This window comes from Bufo gargarizans, chromosome 5, assembly GCF_014858855.1.
Source record: "Bufo gargarizans isolate SCDJY-AF-19 chromosome 5, ASM1485885v1, whole genome shotgun sequence".
NCBI lineage: Eukaryota > Metazoa > Chordata > Amphibia > Anura > Bufonidae > Bufo > Bufo gargarizans.
In genome coordinates this window covers 401,965,769-401,990,244 of record NC_058084.1, presented here as the reverse complement: position 1 = coordinate 401,990,244, position 24,476 = coordinate 401,965,769, and the positions used below count along the sequence as shown (strand labels likewise).

Here is a 24,476-nt window from a genome sequence, read left to right as displayed (position 1 = left end):
AATGGGGATGAAATTTGAGAATTTCATTTTTTTGCCTAATTTTCAATTTTAACCCATTTTTTCCACTAACAAAGCAAGGGTTAACAGCCAAACAAGACTGTATCTTAATTGCCCTGACTCTGCCGTTTACAGAAACACCCCATATGTGGCCGTAAACTACTGTACGGCCACACAGCGGGGCGTAGAGTGAAAGGTACGCTGTATGATTTTTGGAAGCCAGATTTTGCTGGACAGTTTTTTTGACACCATGTCCCATTTGAAGCCCCCTGATGCACCCCTAGAGTAGAAACTCCATAAAAGTGACCCCATCTAAGAAACTACACCCCTCAAGGTATTCAAAACTGATTTTACAAACTTTGTTAACCCTTTAGGTGTTGCACAAGATTTAATGGAAAATAGAGATACAATTTCAAAATTTCACTTTTTTGGCAGATTTTCCATTTTAATATTTTTTTTCCAGTTACAAAGCAAGGGTTAACAGCCAAACAAAACTCATTATTTATGGCCCTGATTCTGTAGTTTACAGAAACACCTCATATGTGGCTGTAGACCGCTGTACGGGCACACGGCAGGGCGCAGAAGGAAAGGAATGCCATACGGTTTTTGGAAGGCAGATTTTGCTGGACTGGTTTTTTGACACCATGTCCCATTTGAAGCCCCCTGATGCACCCCTAGAGTAGAAACTCCATAAAAGTTACCCCATCTAAGAAACTACACCCCTCAAGGTATTCAAACTGATTTTACAAACTTTGTTAACCCTTTAGGTGTTGCACAAGATTTAATGGAAAATAGAGATACAATTTCAAAATTTCACTTTTTTGGCAGATTTTCCATTTTAATATTTTTTTTCCAGTTACAAAGCAAGGGTTAACAGCCAAACAAAACTCATTATTTATGGCCCTGATTCTGTAGTTTACAGAAACACCTCATATGTGGCTGTAGACCGCTGTACGGGCACACGGCAGGGCGCAGAAGGAAAGGAATGCCATACGGTTTTTGGAAGGCAGATTTTGCTGGACTGGTTTTTTGACACCATGTCCCATTTGAAGCCCCCTGATGCACCCCTAGAGTAGAAACTCCATAAAAGTTACCCCATCTAAGAAACTACACCCCTCAAGGTATTCAAACTGATTTTACAAACTTTGTTAACCCTTTAGGTGTTGCACAAGATTTAATGGAAAATAGAGATACAATTTCAAAATTTCACTTTTTTGGCAGATTTTCCATTTTAATATTTTTTTTCCAGTTACAAAGCAAGGGTTAACAGCCAAACAAAACTCATTATTTATGGCCCTGATTCTGTAGTTTACAGAAACACCTCATATGTGGCTGTAGACCGCTGTACGGGCACACGGCAGGGCGCAGAAGGAAAGGAATGCCATACGGTTTTTGGAAGGCAGATTTTGCTGGACTGGTTTTTTGACACCATGTCCCATTTGAAGCCCCCTGATGCACCCCTAGAGTAGAAACTCCATAAAAGTGACCCCATCTAAGAAACTACACCCCTCAAGGTATTCAAACTGATTTTACAAACTTTGTTAACCCTTTAGGTGTTGCACAAGATTTAATGGAAAATAGAGATACAATTTCAAAATTTCACTTTTTTGGCAGATTTTCCATTTTAATATTTTTTTTCCAGTTACAAAGCAAGGGTTAACAGCCAAACAAAACTCATTATTTATGGCCCTGATTCTGTAGTTTACAGAAACACCTCATATGTGGTTGTAGACCGCTGTACGGGCACACGGCAGGGAGCAGAAGGAAAGGAATGCCATACGGTTTTTGGAAGGCAGATTTTGCTGGACTGGTTTTTTTGACACCATGTCCTATTTGAAGCCCCCCTGATGCACCCCTAGAGTAGAAACTCCAAAAAAGTGACCCCATTTTAGAAAGTACGGAATAGGGTGGCAGTATTGTTGGTACTAGTTCAGGGTAGATATGATTTTTGGTTGCTCTATATTACACTTTTTGTGCGGCAAGGTAACAAGAAATAGCTTTTTTGGCACGTTTTTTTTTTGTTATTTACAACATTCATCTGACAGGTTAGATCACGTGGTAATTTTATAGAGCAGGTTGTCACGGACGCAGCGATACCTAATATGTATACAATTTTTTTTATTTATGTAAGTTTTATACAATAACTTCATTTTTAAAACCAAAAAATTGTTTAGTGTCTCCATAGTCTGAGAGCCATAGTTTTTTCAGTTTTTGGGCGATTATCTTGAGTAGGGTCTAATTTTTTGCGGGATGAGATGACAGTTTGATTGGCACTATTTTGGGGTGCATATGACTTTTTGATCGCTTGCTATTACACTTTTTGTGACGTAAGATGGCAAAAAATTGCTTTTTTTGCACAATTTATTATTTTTATTTTTTATGGTGGTCACCTGAGGGGTTAGGTCATATGATATTTATATAGAGCCGGTCGATACGGACGCGGCAATACCTAATATGTATACTTTATTTTTATTTATGTAGGTTTTACACAATGATTTTATTTTTGAAACAAAAAAAATGATGTTTTAGTGTTTCCATAGTCTAAGAGCCATAGTTTTTTCAGTTTTTGGGCGATTATCTTGAGTAGGGTCAAATTTTTTGCGGGATGAGATGACGGTTTGATTGGTACTATTTTGGCGTACATGCGACTTTTTTGATCACTTTTATTACCTTTTTTGGGAAGTAAGGTGGGCAAAATTTCAATTTTCTCATAGTTTTTATTTTTTTATTTTTATGGCGTTCACTGTGCGGGGAAAGTAACATGACCGTTTTATAGATCAGGTCGTTACGGACGCGGCGATACCTAATATGTGTAGTTTATTTTTATTTTTTTAATTTTTATTCAGTGATAAATGTTTTTTTTTTTATCTTAACTTTTTTCACTTATTTTTTTTTTTTTTGACCCAGACCCACTTGGTTCTTGAAGATCCAGTGGGTCTGATGTCTGTAAAATACAGTACAGAACCTATATAGGTATCTGTAACTGTATTTTACTTACACTGAACAGATCTATGCTTTCAGCACAGATCTGTTCAGCACCATGGACAGCAGGACGCCTGAGCAGGCGTCCTGTTGTCATGGGAACCTTCCCCGTCTGCTCAGTTATGGTCAGAACTGCGCAGACGGGGAAGGGTAAGGACGGGGCTCTGGGGGGGCTGTCTGGGGGCTCTCTCCCTCTCCCATCGGGGGGCTGCAAAGGCACAGCAGCCCCCCGATCGGAGAGGGAGGGAGCTCCCTTTTACTGTTAACCTTTTCCATACAGCGGTCCGTACGGACCGCTGTATGGAAAGGGTTAAACGGCTGACATCGCATCAACGATGTCAGCCGTTTATACCAGGGTGCCAGCAATGTGCTGGCACCCTGGTATACCCACTGTACACCAACGATTATTCAATGGGAGGCGGGCGGGGGATCGCGATCCCGCCTGCCGCACCGCCCGCCTCCCGCAACGCCCCCACCGCCTGCGACACCCCCCCTGCACCACCCGCTGCCATCAAATCATGCAGGGGTGCAGGGGGGGGTGTACTATATTGATTTTAGACACTCTAAAGTTTCTGATCCCCGCGGTCAGGGACCGCGGGGATCAGAAACTGCAAAAAGCGCAGCAAACCGCAGGTCTGAATTGACCTGCGGTTTGCTGCGATCGCCGACACGGGGGGGTCACATGACCCCCCCTGGCGTTTTAACAGGATGCCGGCTGAATGATTTCAGCCGGCATCCTGTTCAAATTAACCCCTGCGGCGCCGGAATGCCGATTTTAAAGTCAGGACGTACCGGTACGTCCTTGGTCCTTAAGGACTCGGGAAATAGGGCGTACCGGTACGTCCTATGTCCTTAAGGGGTTAAAATACTGATTTTTTTTGTGGGAATTTTTGCCAATGATCCCCCTCTGGTATATCACTGTCCATGTTGTGGAACTATTTGTGTACTTCTAGTAAGTGTCTGCTGGCTGCAAATATAAGCTGAAGGTTTTTCAGGTTCGCCTGCCATTAAAGTGAATGGGGCCCGCCGCGAACTTGCGGTTCGCGAACATTTGATCGAGTTCGCGAACCATCCCGGCCGATGTTTGTTTGTCCATCACTATCCACCAGCAGCAGCTGCAGCCACCTGCTTCATGCCTCTTACTATGCCCTACTACTTTGGAGCACCTTGGCTCGCACGTTATTCAGGAGAACCTCATTCACTCAGGGAATTCCGTGATAAAATGTTGGCCATCCTTAAGCTGTATCCAGTATCTCAGGACCAGAAAGTGGAAATCCTGATTGGCCAGTTACAGGCAGCTGCACTCCGGGAGGTCATGTCCTGACCTCGGCCAGAGCGAAAAACAGCTGATCAGATCCTAGACCTACTCAGTACCACCTTTGAAACTAGGACCGCCTCCGAGCTTAAGATGCGCTTATTTGTCAAGCGACAGCAGTCAAAGGAGACTTTGAGAGACTTTGCCCTATCCCTGCAATAAGATCTGAGGCAGTTATCAACATAGATCCCCGTGAAGCTGAGGGACAAGATCAGACCCTCAGAGAGCAGTTTATTGAAGGTGTCCTCAATGAACCTCTCAAACGTTAGCTGAAGATGCTGTTAGTTGAGCACCCGGATACCCCGTTCTTAGATTTTAAGGAGCTTGCTATTGGCATCCTGAGGGTAAGTCACAATTCTGAACCTCCTGAAGACAAGAAGGCAAGGTCCGTCCTGCGACCTGCTGCCCACAGACAGATAGCGGAGCGTGGGGCTCAGGCACCTGTCCCAGATGCTGTCACAGCCCTGACTGCTCAAGTCTCCCTCCTAGCTGAGAATATAGAGAGGATAAGAAAGCAGCTAAAGCGACTGGAACAGCAGACCAAGGCTAAGAAAGGGACTACAACACTAAGAGACTAACCTACACCCAGTCCACGAGAAGAGCGACATTGGCCGCACTTGGTGGAGTTGTTCCAGACTCTGGCCCAATATGGATTGAAAGTAAAGCCTTCAAAGTGCCACTTACTGAAGCCCCAGGTGAAATATCTGGAACATGTTGCAAGTGCGGAGGGTGTGAAACCGGACCCCGATAAGATAGTTGCAGTACAAAGCTGGCCAGCTCCTAAGACCGCCAAAGAGGTCAAGAGCTTTCTTGGATTTGCAAGTTACTATCAGAGATTTATCCCACACTTCACTCAAATTGCGGAGCCTATCCAGGAGCTTTTGAAGGGTCATCACAAAGGCTGTCAGAATGCTAAGATACTGGTAGAGTGGAACAAAGAGCAAGAGACTGCTTTCCAAGAAGAAAAACTTAGAGCCACCAGTCCTGGGCTACCCTGACTATAGCCTGCCATTCTGCCTCTACAGTATACTGACGCAAGTAAGAAAGGTTTAGGAGCCGTACTATCTCAGACACAAGCTGGAACTGAAAGGGTCATCGCTTATCCCAGCAGTTTTTTTTTAGAACTGAAGCGAAATGACCAGAATTATAGCTTTTTCAAATTGGAGTTCCAAGACTTGGTATGGGCTTTAACTGAGAACTTTAAGGATTATCTGGCGGGCGCACCTTTCGTTGTGTACACCGATAATAATCCACTGGCTCACTTGAACACTGCGCACCTGGGAGCTCTAGAGCAAAGATGGGCCTCTAGACTGGCGAACTTCGACTTTCCAAGTACCGGACTGGAAAAACTAATGACAAAGCTAATGCATTGTCCAGGCTACCTGCCTAGAAGGAACTAATTTCTAAGGATGATCAGTGGAAAGACGTGGAAATGCCAATGTTCTACTCCCAATTTGCCCGGCAGGAAGCTCTACAAACTAAGCACCAGGTCTCCAAAGCCACTAGTTCTCCAAAGACCTGTGGTTCCTCACCTGCAGTTGACAAAGAGCTTTGGGTCAAACTACAATCAAAGAGTAGAGTTATCGGAGAACTTTTGGATTATTTTTCCAATAGTCACATACCGGAGAGAATCCAGCAGCAGAGAGCTGACTCTGAGCTAGTTCGCCTCTGGGGACAACAGAAACTGCTCTTTCTACAAAGAGATCTGCTCCTCAGGAGAACGCTTGATCCAGTCACCTGTGAGTACCTCCAGCACATAGTGGTGCCCCAAAGAGATGCTAAGATGGTAATTAACATGTACCATAACTGGTCTGGTCATTTTGGAACCCAAAAACCAGAAGCCACCATCAGGCGGCATTTCTACTGGACTGGCATGAGAAGTGAATATTAAAGCTTGGTGCTGGGAGTGTCCCACCTGTGCTGTGGCCAGAGGAGAAAGACATGATCAGCGAGCCCCCCTTCATCCAAAAGTGAGTAGGAGTCCTCTAGAAATCGTGGCTATCGACCACGTGAAACTGGAACCCAGCAGATCTGGATACACGTATGCTATGACAATCATAGACCACTACACCAAGTTCATTGTGGCTGTAACTGTAAAGGACCTAACTGCTAAAACTATAGCAACTGCCATGTGGAAGAGCTTCATTTTGCCATATGGGTGTCCTGACAAGATACTCACTGATCAAGGATCGGCATTCGAGTCTCAGTTTTTCTATTTGTGCCTTGTACAACTGCAAAAAACTGAGGACCACCGCATATCAACCTCAGGGAAATGGGCTGTGCAAGAAGATGAACCAGACACTGATCAATATGCTCAAGGCTATGCCACCTCACAAAATGGCCAAGGGGCCTTTGCTTCTCCCTGAATTAGTGTACCTGTACAATAACACAACTCATTGTTCCACCGTGTACACCCCATACTACCTCATGTTTGGAAGACAGGGCCGTTTACCTGCAATCCTCTCTCTATATTTTACTTTTCCAGACTCTGAACCACTCCTTCCCCAATCTCAGTGGGTCAAAGAGCATCAGAAGCGCCTAGAGGAAGCCAGAGAAATAGTCGACTCTAAAAAAGAAAAGGTCCAGCAAAAACAAAAACAGGACTTTTATCTGCATGCTCATGCGGAGCTCTTACAACCAGGAGACCAGGTCTGGCTCAGAAACAATCACCCAGTAAGCAAGCTGGATATTTGCTGGGAACACAAGCCATATACAATAGTGTCTGTCCCCTCATCGGAGGTCTATGAGATCCAGAGAGGAGATAAAGGTACTCGGTGAGTACACCACGACAGGCTCAAGAAAAGCCTGCAGGAACCTGTTCAGCAGCAGCCAAGAGAAGTGGATAAGTCACCCGAGCTACCATTGTCTCCAGAAACTGAGACCTAACAGAGTTGCCTTCCATGCTTGACCCCCTTCAGTGGTTTTTCCAGCCTCAAATCTGAGTCTTGATGCCAGTTGCTGGGATTACTACGTCTACAGAATCAAGTGAGGCGGCTGATCCTCCTTCGCAAGTCCTGGACTCTACCTCCACCCCCAGAGACTCTGAACGGTGCTTGCGGAGATCCCAAGGAACCAACAAAGGTAATACACCTGCCAGTTATCGGAAATTCTTTGAAATGAATATTTAGCTACAGAGACAATAGGAGTCGAGCCATGGACACACTTTGAGAAACTTGGCCCTTGTTTTGTGGTTATATTTTGGCTTTTTCCTTTTTGTCCACCCTTCATGAACCCCATTCATCATTCTATAACAATATCCAGGTTGCGCATGTTGGCACCATACCTCATATGGATTACAAATACCAGTTTTACTACCTCATGTGGATTACAGATTACTTTTTTGCGTTATATGTTCCAGTTTTGCAACGTTACAAGCCATGCACCCAAGGAATAGACTCAAAAGTATACCTGAGCTCTTTGTGATTCTACTGTCACATTCTTGCACTGTTTTTGCATTAATGTTTTATAATGTTATGCAACGTTTATGCACTAGTGTTGATCGAGCACCAAAGTGCTCGGGTGCTCTGGTGCTCGAGTAGAACACTTTGGGATGCTTGGATGCTCTACAGAGCACCACAGCACAATGGAAGTCTCTGGGAGAACCAGAGCATTAAACCAGCATTCCCTGCTCTGAAGAGGGGAGGGTGTCTGGTTTGCAGGAAAAGGTCAGAAATTGATGGAAACACCACTGAAATGGTTCAGAAACAGCATGGGGAGTATGTCTGGATGCATCTTGGACTCCCAGGTCACTACTGGGAACGATGTTGTCCAAGTAGTACGCCACTTTTACAGACTGACAATAATACCGAAGATAAAATCGATTTTAGAGGAAAAATTGTTAGGAAACATTCTTTCCTGTATATTTACTTGTATATAAAGTGCAAGTGCTGCCAAAAATTACAAGGAAGTGGCACTCCGATACAACCTGTATATAACATAAAGGAGTGCGTCATTCACATTGTGGTACAATTGTTCAGGTAGTGGGACTCCTACACTCATAAAGTGTGAAGTGAAAGCTAAGTGAAAGGGCTGCCAAAAATTACAAGGAACCGACACTCCAATACACCCTTTATTCAGGGGCGGACTGAGCAGTCGGGCACTTCAGACTTGGTCCGAGGGCCCGGCCAGGAAGGGGGCCACAGTGGAGGAAGGGGCCCCGCCCCCTAATTGCTCCTGTCTATGTTTCTAAATATTAAGGACCTTTCATATCATCACAGGTCCTGTAAGGGAACTGCACAGTGTAAAGTGTAGTTCCCAGGTTAGAACAGTGCATCTGCCAGGACCCATGATGACATAATCTTCAACATCACAGGTCCTGCAGATCCTGCAGGATCTAGCAAAGGAACTGCACCAACAATGGTGTAGTTCCTAGGTTTGAAAGGTACATCTGCCAGGACCTGTGATGACATCATCACAGGTCCTTCAACCCCTAACAGCAAATATTAGAAGTTCAAAGTCAGCTCTGCATTTATCCATACAGACTGGAATGGAGTGGTAAGAGGAGGTCCTCCACTTCTCAATATTTACCCCTCCCCCAATGCCCTGTTTTTACTCATTGCTCACATATGTATAATACTTTAGTTACAGTGACCACTATCTCATGTACCACAGTGAACATAATGTATAACTGACCACATATTTCTGTAAACACTGCATCTTAGTATTATACCTTGTATGTCTCACATCAATACACAGCTCTGTAATATATAAATATATATATATATATATATATACACTGTATATATTACACAGTATTATAGATGTAGTATGTACAGATATATAGTATATACAACAGTGTACTGATATGTAAGGTACGAGGTATAATAGATGCAGTATGTATAGATATATAGTATATACAGCAGTGTACTGATATGTGAGGTACGAGGCATAATAGATGCAGTGTGTATAGATATATTGTATATACAGCAGTGTACTGATATGTGCGGTACAGGCTATAATTTATACCTCATACCCTGATGTCAATACACTACTGTATTTACTATATACTTGTACACACTGTGTGTTTTATACATTGTACCTCATATGTCAGTGCGTGCTCTATACAATATATCTGTATACACTGCATCTATTACACCTTTTCTGTGTGCCAGGGCTGTTTTGTAATCCCAATCCGGCACTGATGGCATAAATTATAAAATGTAGCAGCAAGCATAGTTCATGGAACAAAGGGAGAGTCCTGGAATGGGTAGTGGGAGGGGCTATAAAAGAGGAATAGGGGCCCAATTCAGATTCTTGCTATGGGGCCCAGTGATTTCTATGTACACCCCTGTCTGGGGCTCAGAGACATCGGACGGGTGAAATAATTTTCTGTACTCTGAGTCTGAGCAACATCAGGCAGGCTATTGGGGCCCGGCGGCCGGAGCTACATATGTGGGAGGAGGGGCCCGGCCATGGCGTCTTGTGCGCCGTTGTCATGTACTGACGTCAACGTGCGACTCCTCCACAGGCCGCCGAGGCCGGATTTTTTCAAGCTGCAGCAAACAGTGTGCGGATGGATTCTCTCCGCACACTGCCTTACAAGTTACAAAGGCAAGAAATTAGGCTTGGGCTCGAGCCGCTGGCCCCACATTTGTCAGCCAGCCCCAGCCTCAGAGCCAGCCAGCCCTACAGCCAGCCAGCCAGCCACCCAGCCACCCCCAGGCCCACAGCCAGCCAGCCACAGGCCTACAGCCAGTAAGCCCACAGCCTGCCAACCAGTAAGCCATATCCAGTGAGCCCACAGCCATCCAGCCAGCAAGTCCACAGCCTGCCAATCAGCAAGCCCACAGCCTGCCAGCATCCAACCGTAATTAAGGTAAGAGGAGCCAACTTGGCCTAGGTATCAGAGAGCTATGTTGTGTTGTTATATTGTGAATAGGAACCATAGTGTTGGAGAGACCCCCCTCCAGGACCCATTAGACTCCATTGTAGTCTCTATTGTGACCTGGAGGGGACTCTTTCTAACACACTGAGATGTCCTCTGCCAGAAAGACCTCCCTCAATGTCCCATTAGAAAGAGTCCCCTCCATTGTATCATCTAATGGGGCCTGGAGTGGATTCTTTCTAACACACTCTCTAAAGGACACTGAGATAGCCTCTGCCAAAAATTATTGCACTTTTGTTCCTTGTGTAGGGCGTGGCTGGAGGCGGAACATGGGTGGGGCCTGGGAGCGGGCCCTTGATTTATTTTACCCGGGGACCCTGAGGGTTCTCAGTCCGCTCCTGCCTTTATTACACATAAAGGAGGGCATCAAACACGCCCTTGAAAAATTATGATTGATGGCCTGCTGGTGACCGACAAAAACATTAGGAGCAAGGGCCTGCTGGTGACCCTCTAAAACATTAGGGGCGAGGGCCTGCTGCTGATCTGATAATCTAAAACATTAGGGGTGAGGGTCTGCTGCTGAGCTGACCCTCTAAAACATTAGGGGCAAGGGCTTGCTGCTGATCTGACCATCTAAAACATTATGGGCGAGGGCCTGCTGGTGACCCTCTAAAACATTAGGGGTGAGGCTCTGCTTCTGAGCTAACCCTCTAAAATAAGGGCAAGGGCAGCCTAATAAGTATGTTGATATGATGGAGGAGGAGGACGAGAAAAGGAAGATTGAACCATATACTTTTTTGTGGTGGACGGGGTTCATGGGAATACAGTGTATTCACTACACCATAAAAGCCACATTTAAAGTGCCTTTATGTTCAGCTGCTTTTCTCTGGTGGAGTAGAGAAGTCAGGGGCAATCCAGGCCTTGGTAATTTTGATAAGAGTCAACCTGTCAGCATTTTCAGTTGACAGGCGAATGCGTTCTTATGCCCCCAGCAGCACTAAATATCCTCTCTGACAAAATGCTGGCGGCAGGGCAGGCCAGCACCTCCAAGGCGTAGAGTGCCAGTTCGTGCCACGTGTCCAGCTTGGACACCCAATAGTTGTAAGGCACAGAGAGATCACTGAGGACACTGACACGGTCTGTTACGTACGCCTTCAAAATCTTCCAAAACTTTTCCCTCCTTGTGACACAGGACTGCACATCAGGGTGAGAGTGCTGGCGGGGTGACATGAACTGTCCCAGGCCTTGGAGAGTGTTTCCCTGCCTCTGGAACTGCTGTGTGTTCCCCTCGTCTCCCCTCCTCGATTGCCCAAGGAACTACGTACTCTGCCGCCAGCGTTGTAAGCTCTGAATTTTTGGAGCAATTTTTCCACAAGGACCTTCTGGTATTGCACCATTTTGCTAGTCCTCTCAACCACAGGAATGAGAGATAAGAAGTTCTCTTTGTAGCGGGGGTCGAGAAGGGTGAATAACCAGTAATCGGTGTTGGCCAAAATGCGTTTAACGCGAGGGTCACGGGAAAGGCAGCATAACATAAAGTCAGCTATGTATGAGTCCCAACAGACAAGACTTTGCTGTCCTCATCAGGAGGATGACTCTGAATCCCCTCATCATCTTGCTCCTCTTTGGCCCATCCACGCTGAACAGATGGAATAATCCTGCTATGGGTACTACCCTCTATAGCGGAGGCAACCGTCTCCTGCTCCTCTTCTTCCTCATCATCATCCAATTCGCGATGAGAAGACGAACGGAGGGTGGTCTGGCTATCACCCTGTGTACTGTCTTCCCTATTTCCACCTCTTCCACATGCAAAGCATTCGCCTTCATTGTTAGCAGCGAGCGTTTCAGTAGAAGCAGAAGTGGGATGGTTACGCTGAATCTGTGTTGATTCCTCAAAATTGTGTAAGACCTCACAGAGGTCCGACATCTATGCCCACTCGTCGCTTGTAAAGAACGGAAGCTGACTGGACAGAATGTTGCAGCTGGTATTCCACTACTGCCCTCTGCTGATCACAAAGCCTGGCCAACAGGTGGAACGTGGAGTTCCAGCGCATTCTCATGTCACACACCAGTCGTGAGCTGGCAATTGCAAGCGCTGTTGCAGCGTTGCCAGACCGGCGGAAGCTGTAGATGACTTTTGGAAATGGGCACACACGCAGCGCACCTTCACCAGTAGCTCAGGCAAATTGGGGTAGGTTTTGAGAAACCACTGAACTACTAAGTTGAACACGTGGGCTAGGCGTGGTATGTGTGCGAACTTGCCGAGCTCCAAAGCCGCCACCAAGTTATGGCCATTACCAGACACAACCATGTATGGTTGTAGGTTGAGTAGCCAGAGCCACAGCTCAGTCTAGTCCCTTATACCCTGTCACAGCTCTGCGGCAGTGCGCTGTTTGTCACCTAAGCAAATTAGTTTCAGCACAGCCTGTTGCCATTTCCCCACTGCAGTGCTACACTGCTTCCAGCTACTGACTGATGGCTGACTGGTGGAGCAAGATGAGAATTCAGAGGTGTAAGTAGAGGAGGTGGTGGAGGAAGAGAAGGGGGGTTGCAGCCACTAATGTAGGTGGTGGCGGAAATCCTGATGGAAGTAGGGCGTCAGCAGCACCTGTGCCATCCCAAGATACCACTTGCTCCCGGCCTCCACAACGTTCACCCAGTGTGCCGTCAGGGAAATGTAGCGTCCCTGGCAAAAAGCACTTGTCCATGTGTCAGTCGTTAAGTGGACCTTCCCAATAACTGCATTGGTCAGAGCATGAGTGATGTTACGGGACACATGCTGGTGTAAGGCGGGGACGGCACACCGGGAAAAATAGTGGCGGTTGGGGACTGAGTAACCGTCGTCCCTACTTTCCTCAAAAAAGCGCCAGCCTGCGGAACACCTACCCATTGGCTAGGGAGATTGGCACAAGGGGCTGCTCCGGGGAACAGTTGCGGGCCTGTTTGGTGTGGCCCGCCCTTCTCCCTTTTGCCACCCCATTGCCTCTTCCAGCCTTTGCGGGGCTGTGAATCTCTCGCTCAGGTTGCCACCTTTCCAGGTTGGGTCAGTGATTTACTCGCCCACCACCTCCTCTTCCACCGCCTCACTCTGGTCATCCTCCAGACTTGTTGACCTAACAAGAACCTCACTTATTCACAACTGTGTCTAATTCTCATCATTAACCTCTTGAGACACTAATTGCCGTTGACTTATTGGCAACTGTGTCTCATCATCATTATCCACCTTGTGAAACCCTAATTGCCATTCCCCACCGTCATCATCTTCTGACTGTCAATGCTCAAGAGTTTGGGAATCAGTGCCTCATGTCCCTCTTCAAGTGGGCTTGACGAGAGGCCCAAATCAAGGAATGGCACTGAAAAGAGCTCCTCGGAATATTCAAGTATGGGATCACTTGTTTGCCAAGACTCTCCATGGTGGGAGGAAGGAGGATCAGGGTGAGCATTCTGTTGACCAGACTCTTGGCTACTGAGACTGGACTTTGTGGAAGACAGGGTGGTGTTTAACCGACTGGAAGGATTATCTGCTGCAATCCAACCGACAACCTGGTCGCACTGGTGTGACTTCGAGAGTGGTGTCCTGCACTAGGTATTATGGATGAGTGTTTCTTGTGCTCTGGCAGCAGGCACAGTTTCACCACGCCCAGAGCCACAGCCTCTGCATACACCATCAGCAGCCCGGCCACTTCCCCGTCCCTTACTGCTTGCCTTGAGCATATTAAATGGTATATATGCTTGCAAGTATGTCACACATACAGTAGCGCAGGTTTTGTAAGTGTATGCGCAAATAAATTAGACTGAATGTCACAGATATTTAGGATGCGCAAATGTTATACAGTGATGTAGCACAGGTAATGTCGCTGTCACCAGCGGCTAAGAAAAAATTATACTGAATGTCACAGATATTTAGGATGCACAAACGTTATACAGGAGATGTAGTGTAGGTAATGTCGCTGTCGGCAGCGGCCAAACAATTGCGCTGAATGTCACAGATATTTAGGATGCGCAAATGTAACACAACAGATGTAGCAGAGGTTGTTCAGCCGAACACCGCGATTTGCTGAGCATGCCCGCCCAACACTATTATGCACCTTTACCCATTGTATGTGAACTTTTGCACTTTTAAATGTAGATTGGTAAAATAATGCAGTTAGACAGATCGCTAGCAACTTACTTCATATGGACTGCCTCTGAGGACGTTAATGTACATCACAAGAAGATCTAACAACGCCCAGGGTAACCTGGCTGCTAAAATGTCTGTTTAGAAGGGAGCAGCCCTCATAGTAACTATGGAGAATAAACCGGTTCCTTTTCCTAGTTCAAAGTGTCCTAAGGCATTGCGCACTGTCTTTAGGAAAATAAGTTTAGCTACCCGTTTAGTCATCATGGCAACAAAGCGTAAAGCATGATTAGGCCTTGGTGCTTGGAAGGGGATACAGTATGAAGCTAGTTGTGGGCTTTGTTGCATGGTGGTGGGATTACAGGGTAAAGACACCCCTATGCTTCCTTTGGTATTCATTGCCAGTACACTCTAAAGGAAGCCAGGAATGATCGCTTGGTGCAGTCTTTTGGTTCTCTAGTTACCGAGAGGGACAACTATGAATGGATACCCAACTCATACGGGCAAGAACCCAGTGGTAGCCATTGCTATATCAGTCTATGTATACAATAATAATAATAAATAGTCTCTTGCAGCACTCTAACTTTCCTTGGGTACCTTAGAGCACAACCTAAGCACAAGCCGAGGACGGTTTGGTTTTAAGTATGGGGGAATCTAACTCCCCCGAGTGGTGTTGCCACTCCTACACTCTGCTACTGTCCTTAAAGGGGTTGTCCGAGTTATGGAAAAAAAAGATATAGCACTGTAAATCTGATGGTCAGCAATATATAACTAAGCTAAGCAAGTTTTAGTAAAAAAATTTATATATATATATATATATATATATATTTCCTCATTTCCCTGGTTCTCTTCTGGCCCTTTGTTTACTTGCAATAAAAATAATCTCTGCCTCTCCCCCTGCTCTGTTAGGGGAGTGAATACAAGTACTGCCCTGAGTGACATGTCTGCCTGCTGGGAGACTCAGCAGCATGTTGTATCTGTAGAACTACAAGTCTTAGCAGTACAATGACACTGATAATATACAGAGGATCTTACCCCTACCTGCAATGCTCTGCAGAACTTCTCTTTCAGCTCCTGTGCCCAGCATTTGTGTCCTCACTGCCTGCAGCTACACAGTAAACACTTCAGCCCTGAGCAGCTGAAGGGGTTAAGAATCCTGGGAGAGAGCAATAAGCAGCAGCCGGCAGTGCAGGGGGGCGTGGCCAGCACAGTGACGTCTAGTGTACAGATCTCTCAGGCTTGTGTACGAACATTATCAGAGCAGGGAGAGAAGCTGACATCACAGAACATGTGACCCTCAGTGAAATCTGAGAAACCAGCCTCTGGAAATAAAGTGAGTTTAGAAACATAGAAAGAATAAAAAAATAACTCAGACGACCCCTTTAATGGTCTAAAATGAAGTCATCAATGCATTATGTTCCAGGTCCTCTCCATAATGTGCATCTATAATAATGCTTGTAACTGTTTATAAAATGTAATATGCCTGGTTCACCAGCAGGTGGCAGCAATCCCGGCAGAGCTGTAATTATGTAGAATGGAGCTCTAACCTTCTGGAGAGAAGTGGGCGAGTTGGGGACTGGTTCTAGTGCTAGTGTGTGCTGGTAGGGACTCCATGTTGGAGCTCACCAGATTCTACCAGATCCCTTGGCTGAACATAAGCCTGACCAAAGAGTGAAGCAGAGCATCACAAAGAAAGCAAAGCCACTAATTAAACTTGTCGGGACAGCAGAGTCAGATATTGCAGAGTTGAGTTTGCCTCCCATTTTAATGCTAAAGCCTGCTGGAACCGAGATAAAGCCTGAAATCTTCTTTGTAAAAACGTTTACTCAAGTAAAGCTGCCGTTGAACTTCATATCAAGGTCTGGACTCAAGTTCTTCCTTAATCCCTCAATTATTCCCTTTATTTATTAATTCGGAGCCAAAGCCGGGGTCCAGCGGTATCCAGGTAGGAGCCCCGTGACACACATAAAGAGACATTTTTGGCCGCAACATACCACTCTGCATTTCCTACACCTGAGACGCGTTATATAGAGGGCCCTAGGGGGAGGTGCCTATTGCAATTTGGGTTTCAAAGATGGGCACACACAGTAAGTAATAACCCCCATGGGGAGCCTGGGTGTGATTGCAATTTGCAAATGATTCAGAAAAAATTGATAGTTTAAATCTTTACCAGATTTGAACTTCTGACACACGAACTGCCTTTAACTGCGCCAAATTTATTAAGAGGCTTCTGCTATTAATACACTTAGTTCATTCTGCACTCATGGACTTATACTAAGAAGTGCTTGTAATTAGAGTACAGCCACACATTCAATTCGTATCTGTCCTTTATGCTTTCTCGCATTTTATGACCCAATCCTGATTTTGGCTTCCAAAGCTGCATCCACACGTAATCATTGTCCCTTGGTCCTATGTAAAGTCCTTGGAACAAATAAATCCATTGCCAGTTCTTTGTATTGAACAGATGTGTATTTGTAGATGTAAGGCTTCATGCACACTACCATATCCGTGTTTCAGTCTGCAAAATATAGATACCTTCTGTATGCATCCCAGGGGGAATTTATCATTTGCGGTCCTTTTAACATGATTTTTAAGGTTTTATTCCTGGCGTTGTGCCAAATTTATGAATTGGTACATGCTGGTTTTAAATTTGACGCACGAATAATGTGGTTTCACCTTTGTAAATATGCCTTGTAAGTATGCACCATTTACAATGACTCTTGGTTTTCTGTCCCATGTGTCCCATTGTAGCTTCAGCACAAGGCTCTTATGGGGTCCTCGGGAATTTGTGTGTGGGATTTCCCCACATATGTTTTCTAATATCTCTGCAAATGATGAGAGGAAAAGCCCACTCTCCCATGTCTAAAGCCATTTCTCACATATCTTTTTTTTAGAAGAACTAGGATAAAATTAAAGGAGTCATTACAAGCCCAAAATGATAGAATATATACACTATTCCCTTAAGATATTGTACAGTTTTCCAACCAGCACCTGGATCTGAATACTTTTGTAATTGGATGTTATTAAAAATGTAGCATAGCCACTGAGTTATTCAATAAAATATATCTATATAGCGCCACCTGCTGTTTTTATTATTTCTTTGACCTGCTCACTGAGAAGGCCGCACATGCTCAGTTTTATCCTTCACCTGCATCCTAAGCTGTGATAGGGAGAGCTGAGACACGCCCCCTGATTTGTCAGCTTGATATAAATCTAGCAGAGCAATGATGGGGAGATTACTGGATCCATGTGAGATACAGGGCCGGTTCTAGCTTTGTTAGCATGCACTATATGATGTCTGATTTTCATTTTTTTTTACATTAGTCATGGGATAACCCCTTTAAGCTGTCCATACCCAGATGAAAGTGTTCAAAAAAGGATGATATGGATGATTTTGGCTGTCATTTGAAAACATTATGAGAACAATAATTATCAATGTCGAAGATGTGGTCTGCTCGGCGGAAAGGTTTTGGCTGTGGTTGGTAGAAATTACACACCTGGCTTGGTCAGCCGAGTTTAGCCAATCATTTTGGCTTATTATATTTTTTTTTAGTAATCTGGTTCCCTGATCGACCAGTTTTCTCTGCTTGGTTTTTGCTTGGTTTTCCTTGCTTTGAGGGATATCTGGCTTTTACTGTGTTGAAGACTAGTGTTGATCACGAATATTCGAATTACAATTTTTTTATCGCGAATATAGGTAATTCGAAAATTTGCGAATATTTAGAATATAGTATATACAGTATATTCATCATTTCGAATATTCAAGATTTTTCATAGCGAATTTTCGTAATGCTAATTTTTTATCGCAAATTTTTCAATTATTGAGTAAAAACATGATTCCTCCCTGCTTCTTGCTTGTGGGCCAATGACTTAGCAGGGAGGAATCATGACTTTAAATGGGAAAAATGATGAATATTCTAAAAAACGAATATATAGCACTATATCGAATATATTCGTTTTTTCGAATATTCGTAATATTCTAAAACAAGAATATAGAGCAATTTAGCTAATATAGTGCTATAATCTTCTTTGTCTAATAATTATAATTTTTTTCTCATCTGAAGTGCAGATTGGAAAAAAAATTTAACTATTGAAAAAAAAAGATTATAGCACTATATTAGCTAAATTGCTGTACATTCGTTTTTTTTGTTTTTTTTAAACAAATATATTCGATATAGTGCTATGACTCGATTCCTCCCTGCTTCTTGCTTGTGGGCCAATGAGTCATAGCACTATATCGAATATATTTGTTTAAAAAAAAAAAAAAAAACGAATGTACAGCAATTTAGCTAATATAGTGCTATAATCATTTTTTTTCAATAGTTAAATTTTTTTTCCAATCTGCACTTCAAATGAGAAAAAAATTATAATTATTAGACAAAGAAGATTATAGCACTATATTAGCTAAATTGCTCTATATTCTTGTTTTAGAATATTACGAATATTCGAAAAAACGAATATATTCGATATAGTGCTATATATTCGTTTTTTAGAATATTCATCATTTTTCCCATTTAAAGTCATGATTCCTCCCTGCTAAGTCATTGGCCCACAAGCAAGAAGCAGGGAGGAATCATGTTTTTGCTCGGCAATTGAAAAATAAAAAATCTCGGATATTCTAAATTACGAATATATCACTATATTCTAAATATTCGCGAATTTTTGAAGTACCTATATTCGCGATAAAAATTTGCAATTCGAATATTCGTGATCAACACTAGTTATGATCACTGAGGGGTCCTCTCACTCCTGGATCCACCACCATCAGATTCTCTGCTCACACACAGCTCCTAGGTCTCAGCTAGCTTCTAAGATGGCTGCCGCTCTCCTTCTCCATGCTCTGCAAACCACACCTCTCATTAATATGGAAATATATATGCAGTCAGTCATGCCTCAGAAACAGCAGCATCTTGTGGCCAAACAGCAGAATGTCAGTCCATAACATTTAATTTAATCCACACAAACAGTGCTCAAACAATGATAGCTGTTTCCCCATCTCACACTTGCACCAGGGCCCATGAACCTTTAGCTATGCCCCTGACTGAGACTATAAATTTTATTGCGCCCAGATACTGACTAATTTGAGACATGGTGGCTTTCTATGCGGAGCTGTTTAAAGGGCATCTGCAGATTTATACCTATGGAACTGGCTGACCTGTTGCCTGTGCGCTTAGCAGCTGAAGGCATCTGTGCTGGTCCTATATGTGTTTATGGGGGCATTGCCATTACACCTAGAGGCTCTGCTCTCTCTACAACTGCTGCACTATGATTGACAGGGCCAGGTGTGATCACATATATACTGCCTGGCCCTGACAATCAAAGTGGAAAGGATGCGACAGATGCAGAGAGAGCAGAGCCTCTAGGTGTAATGGCAATACCCCCATTGCTCCTAGAGGCTTATTTGCATATATTAAAACATAATTTTTCTCAGCAGTGCGGGCACATATGGACATGGGACCAACACAGATGCCTTCAGCTGCCAACCGCACATGTAACAGGTCAGCCAGTGTCATAGGTACAAATCTGCTGACAGATGCCCTTTAAGAGGATGAAGCCCATAGGTCGTTCCTGCACAGATGCCATGGCAGTTTGTGTCTGACTCACCACACTTGGAGCAGTTTTCTTTAGACGCTAAGGGGCAGATTTATCATAGACATAAATCATAAATTAGGTGCAGCATTCAGCCGTCTGTGTGTCAGAAGTGAGCTAGTAGAATGCCAACATCTGGCGTAGAAGGTGATAAATGTGGAGGGGTTCCATCCCTGCTTCCTTTTCGGGAAAGTGGCAGGACCAGCAGAGTAATGGCACTCACGCAAAAAAAATAAAAAATTGCGCAAGTGCTGTTGAAAAAGTCACAAATATGTAGTTTGTGACTTTTTCACGCAACAAAAGATAAATGATAAATTTGTCCCTAAGACATTGTGGGGGGTCCTTGTGCACTATGGCTCTTGCTTGCCATTACTACTGTACTTCAAATGAGTTCAACTAATATCCCGACCGCAACAGGAAAGAAAATTCCACTTCACCCGAGAAATTACAGGCGAGTAACACTTCAGTGGAGCTCATTTTCTCTTTAATTTAAGTTTGTCTACAAACTCACACATCCCACTCCACTTCCATTAATCTTCTGCCCCCCCCCCAACCCCGCTTAGCTCTAAGTAATCGCCACCTGCCTATCCTATCTGTTGTCAGTCTTCTCTCATTTTCACCTTTCAAACTAAATCTACAGCCCCGTACTACAAGCCATCTAATGTGGTAACACAAGAAGCCATGTGTTAAGTTCTCTGTCACCGTATATCCCAACATTCAGTGAAACCTCTATACGAAGAACAACTGATCGGCGAGAGCGGGGAATCAGACCGCCCTATCCTGAGCATATCACAAAAATGCTGGACAAACCCCTTAAGGGGGATTGCACAATGAAATCGGCGTATCCCCTGTCCACAGGATAAGCATCTGATCCGTAGGGGATTAGATCATTGGGGCCAACACCAATCGTGAGAAAAGCAGTGCCGTGTGCTGCTATGAATGATGCAGCAGGTTGTGCACGCCATTCAGTCTCTATGGGACTGGTGGAGACAGCTAAACACTGTACTTTGTTATCTCCGGCAGTCACATAGAGAGTTCTCGTGATCAGAGGGGGTGCCAAAAGTTGGTCCCCACTGATCAGATGCTTATCCCTATCCTGTGGATAAGGAATATGTTGCTTTTGTGGCACAACCCCTTTTAAATGCTCCTCATGTGTCATGGACTTTATGCAGGGAATCTCCAAGTTGTGTTCCTGGAGTAGTCTCCAAGGGCAGACATGGGTGGTTGGCTCAAGAAGAAGGATGGTTGTAAGAGGGTAGGGTTGGCAAAGGTTCATGCACCATAAATTTTAGATAAGGACAGGCAGTAATCTAAGAGTCAGAAAACAGTTCTGGTCAAATCCAAAATAATGGACTTCCCAAACACTGCGTCAAAAGCCTTTTATGTCAAGATGATTGCCCGCATGAAACCTGAATGCTGAATTGTACTTGGGGAGAAAGCTGGCGCCCAGAAAAAAAGTTGGGACACTATATAAATCGTGAATAAAAACTGAATGCAATGATGTGGAGGTGCCAACTTCTAATATTTTATTCAGAATAGAACATAAATCACGGAACAAAAGTTTAAACTGAGAAAATTTACCATTTTAAGGGAAAAATATGTTGAATCAGAATTTCATGGTGTCAACAAATCCCCAAAAAGTTGGGACAAGGCCATTTTCACCACTGTGTGGCATCTCCCCTTCTTCTTACAACACTCAACAGACGTCTGGGGACCGAGGAGACCAGTTTCTCAAGTTTAGAAATAGGAATGCTCTCCCATTCTTGTCTAATACAGGCCTCTAACTGTTCAATCGTCTTGGGCCTTCTTTGTTGCACCTTCCTCTTTATGATGCGCCAAATGTTCTCTATAGGTGAAAGATCTGGACTGCAGACTGGCCATTGCAGTACCCGGATCCTTCTCCTACGCAGCCATGATGTTGTGATTGATGCAGAATGTGGTCTGGCATTATCTTGTTGAAAAATGCAGGGTCTTCCCTGAAAGAGATGACGTCTGGATGGGAGCATATGTTGTTCTAGAACCTGAATATATTTTTCTGCATTGATGGTGCCTTTCCAGACATGCAAGCTGCCCATGCCACACGCACTCATGCAACCCCATACCATCAGAGATGCAGGCTTCTGAACTGAGCGTTGATAACAACTTGGGTTGTCCTTGTCCTCTTTGGTCCGGATGACATGGCGTCCCAGATTTCCAAAAAGAACTTCGAATTGTGACTCGTCTGACCACAGAACAGTCTTCCATTTTGCCACACTCCATTTTAAATGATCCCTGGCCCAGTGAAAACGCCTGAGCTTGTGGATCTTGCTTAGAAATGGCTTCTTCTTTGCACTGTAGAGTTTCAGCTGGCAACGGCGGATGGCACGGTGGATTGTGTTCACTGACAATGGTTTCTGGAAGTATTCCTGAGCCCATTCTGTGATTTCCTTTACAGTAGCATTCCTGTTTGTGGTGCAGTGTCATTTAAGGGCCCGGAGATCACGGGCATCCAGTATGGTTTTACGGCCTTGACCCTTACGCAGAGAGTGTTCCAGATTCTCTGAATCTTGGGATGATGTTATGCACAGTTGATGATGATAGATGCAAAGTCTTTGCCATTTTTCGCTGGGTAACACCTTTCTGATATTGCTCCACTATCTTTCTGCGCAACATTGTGGGAATTGGTGATCCTCTACCCATCTTGGCTTCTGAGAGACACTGCCACTCTGAGAAGCTCTTTTTATACCCAATCATGTTGCCAATTGACCTAATTAGTGTTAATTGGTCTTCCAGCTCTTCGTTATGCTCAAATTTACTTTTTCCAGCCTCTTATTGCTACTTGTCCGAACTTTTTGGGGATTTGTTGACACCGTGAAAATTTGAATCAACGTATTTTTCCTTTAAAATGATACATTTACTCGGATTAAACGTTTGATCTGTCATCTACGTTCTATTACAAATAAAATATTGACATTTGCCATCTCCACATCATTGCATTCAGTTTTTATTCACAATTTGTTTAGTGTCCCAACTTTTTTGGAATCCGGTTTGTACCTCACCTATCCTCTGCTGCTCCCAACACTGCATGGCCCCCACCGGTGTCTGATTCCTGCTCTCTCAGAACATACAGAAAATGCTGACTCAACTAATCACTGAATGGCCGCAGCAGGGGATGGGTGAGTATTTACTTACTTTATTATTTTACATCATTGGGAGCTAGTTTTATTCTTAATTAAATTGTCAGAATTCTCCTTTATGCGATAACAACGTTAAGCCCTAATACACAGTCAAGTCACATTATTGTGACCACTAATATCCAGAGTAACCGTTGTGTGCAGCATGGACAGAAGACGGGCTGGAAGTGACTCGGTGAGGTCCTGCCAGGTTGTCACAGGTATCTGGAACCATGCTGACTGCAGTGCATCTCACAGCTGCTGGAGGAGGGTGCATTGGGGAGGATCCATAGAGTGAACATAATGACTGAGGTGGTCCCACAGATGCACAATTGGGTTCAGGTCTGGAGAATTAGAAAGCCGGGGTAGTACTTGGAAGTCTTGCTCATGCTCTTCCAGTTGTGTCCCCCACTGCCCCCAGTCTTCGCTCATATGTAACGGGGCCTGGCATTGTCACTGTACTTCATGCGGTTCCCCGCCAGAGCGCTCAACTCACCTGCATCATATGCGCTCCAGCATCAGGCCCCGCGGTGCAGACCTACTAAAACTAGTCACAAATTAAATGGATGGGCGGAGTCTGACTAACATTGGTTAGGCTCGGCCCACCTGCTTAATTTGTGACTAATAGTTGAGTGCTCTGACGGGGCCCCTCATGATGTACAGTGACAATGCCAGGCCCCGTTACATGTGAGCGCTCCAGTAGCGCCGCGGCCTTCTCGCTGTTTACCGCAGGCCCAGTGACGTCACGACTAGTATCACTGGCCTGGCCATTCAAGTGAACAGAGCTTAGCCCCGCACAGGCCAGTGATACTAGTCGTGACATCACTGGGCCTGCGGTAAACAGCGAGAAGGCCGCGGCGCTACTGCCACCGCCGCTGCCTTCTCAAACAGCTGATCGGCGGGGGTCCCGGGTGTCGGACCCCCACTGTCGATCATTTATCCAGAGGATAAACCATCAGTTAAAACCAACTGTAGAACCCCTTTAAGGAATAGGAATACTTTTTCAAGGCACTGTCCATTTATGGGGCCAAAAAAAATTCTCGAAATAAAATGCTTAAAGAAATGAAATAAAGAACATTTTTTTGTTTACCTCATAAAATTAAAATAATAAAAAAAAATAATCTAATGGTAATTAGCGGTATTATAAACATTGTGTGTAAAAACTACCACTTGTCTTACAAACAGATAAGATCCCATAGTGCTGCAAAAATATGCTGAAAAACAGACTAGTCTGTGCGGTCCTGAAGCCCAAAAATTGGTTGGTCATGAAGGGGTTAAAGGCGGTCACCAAGACAGACCCCATTTTTTATGCCATAGAAAACACAAGCCAAGGGGAGCTCCTAACAAAACACTCGGGACCTCCCAGGACCAGGCTTCTCCCGGCAGGACCTAAAACACTGACACGTTCGGCGCTGCAACGGTTAATGCGCCTCGAAGGTGCGGAAATGACGTTTCAGAACTAATGGCGGAAGAAGCGGTTTCGGGCTTCAGCTTGGGCGG

The 24,476-nt window shown here is 44.6% G+C and overlaps 1 pseudogene; it reads left to right on the top strand.

Moving 5' to 3' along the window:
- Window positions 1-24,476, top strand: part of LOC122939476 — a 284,892-nt pseudogene that overhangs the window by 4,010 nt on the left and 256,406 nt on the right.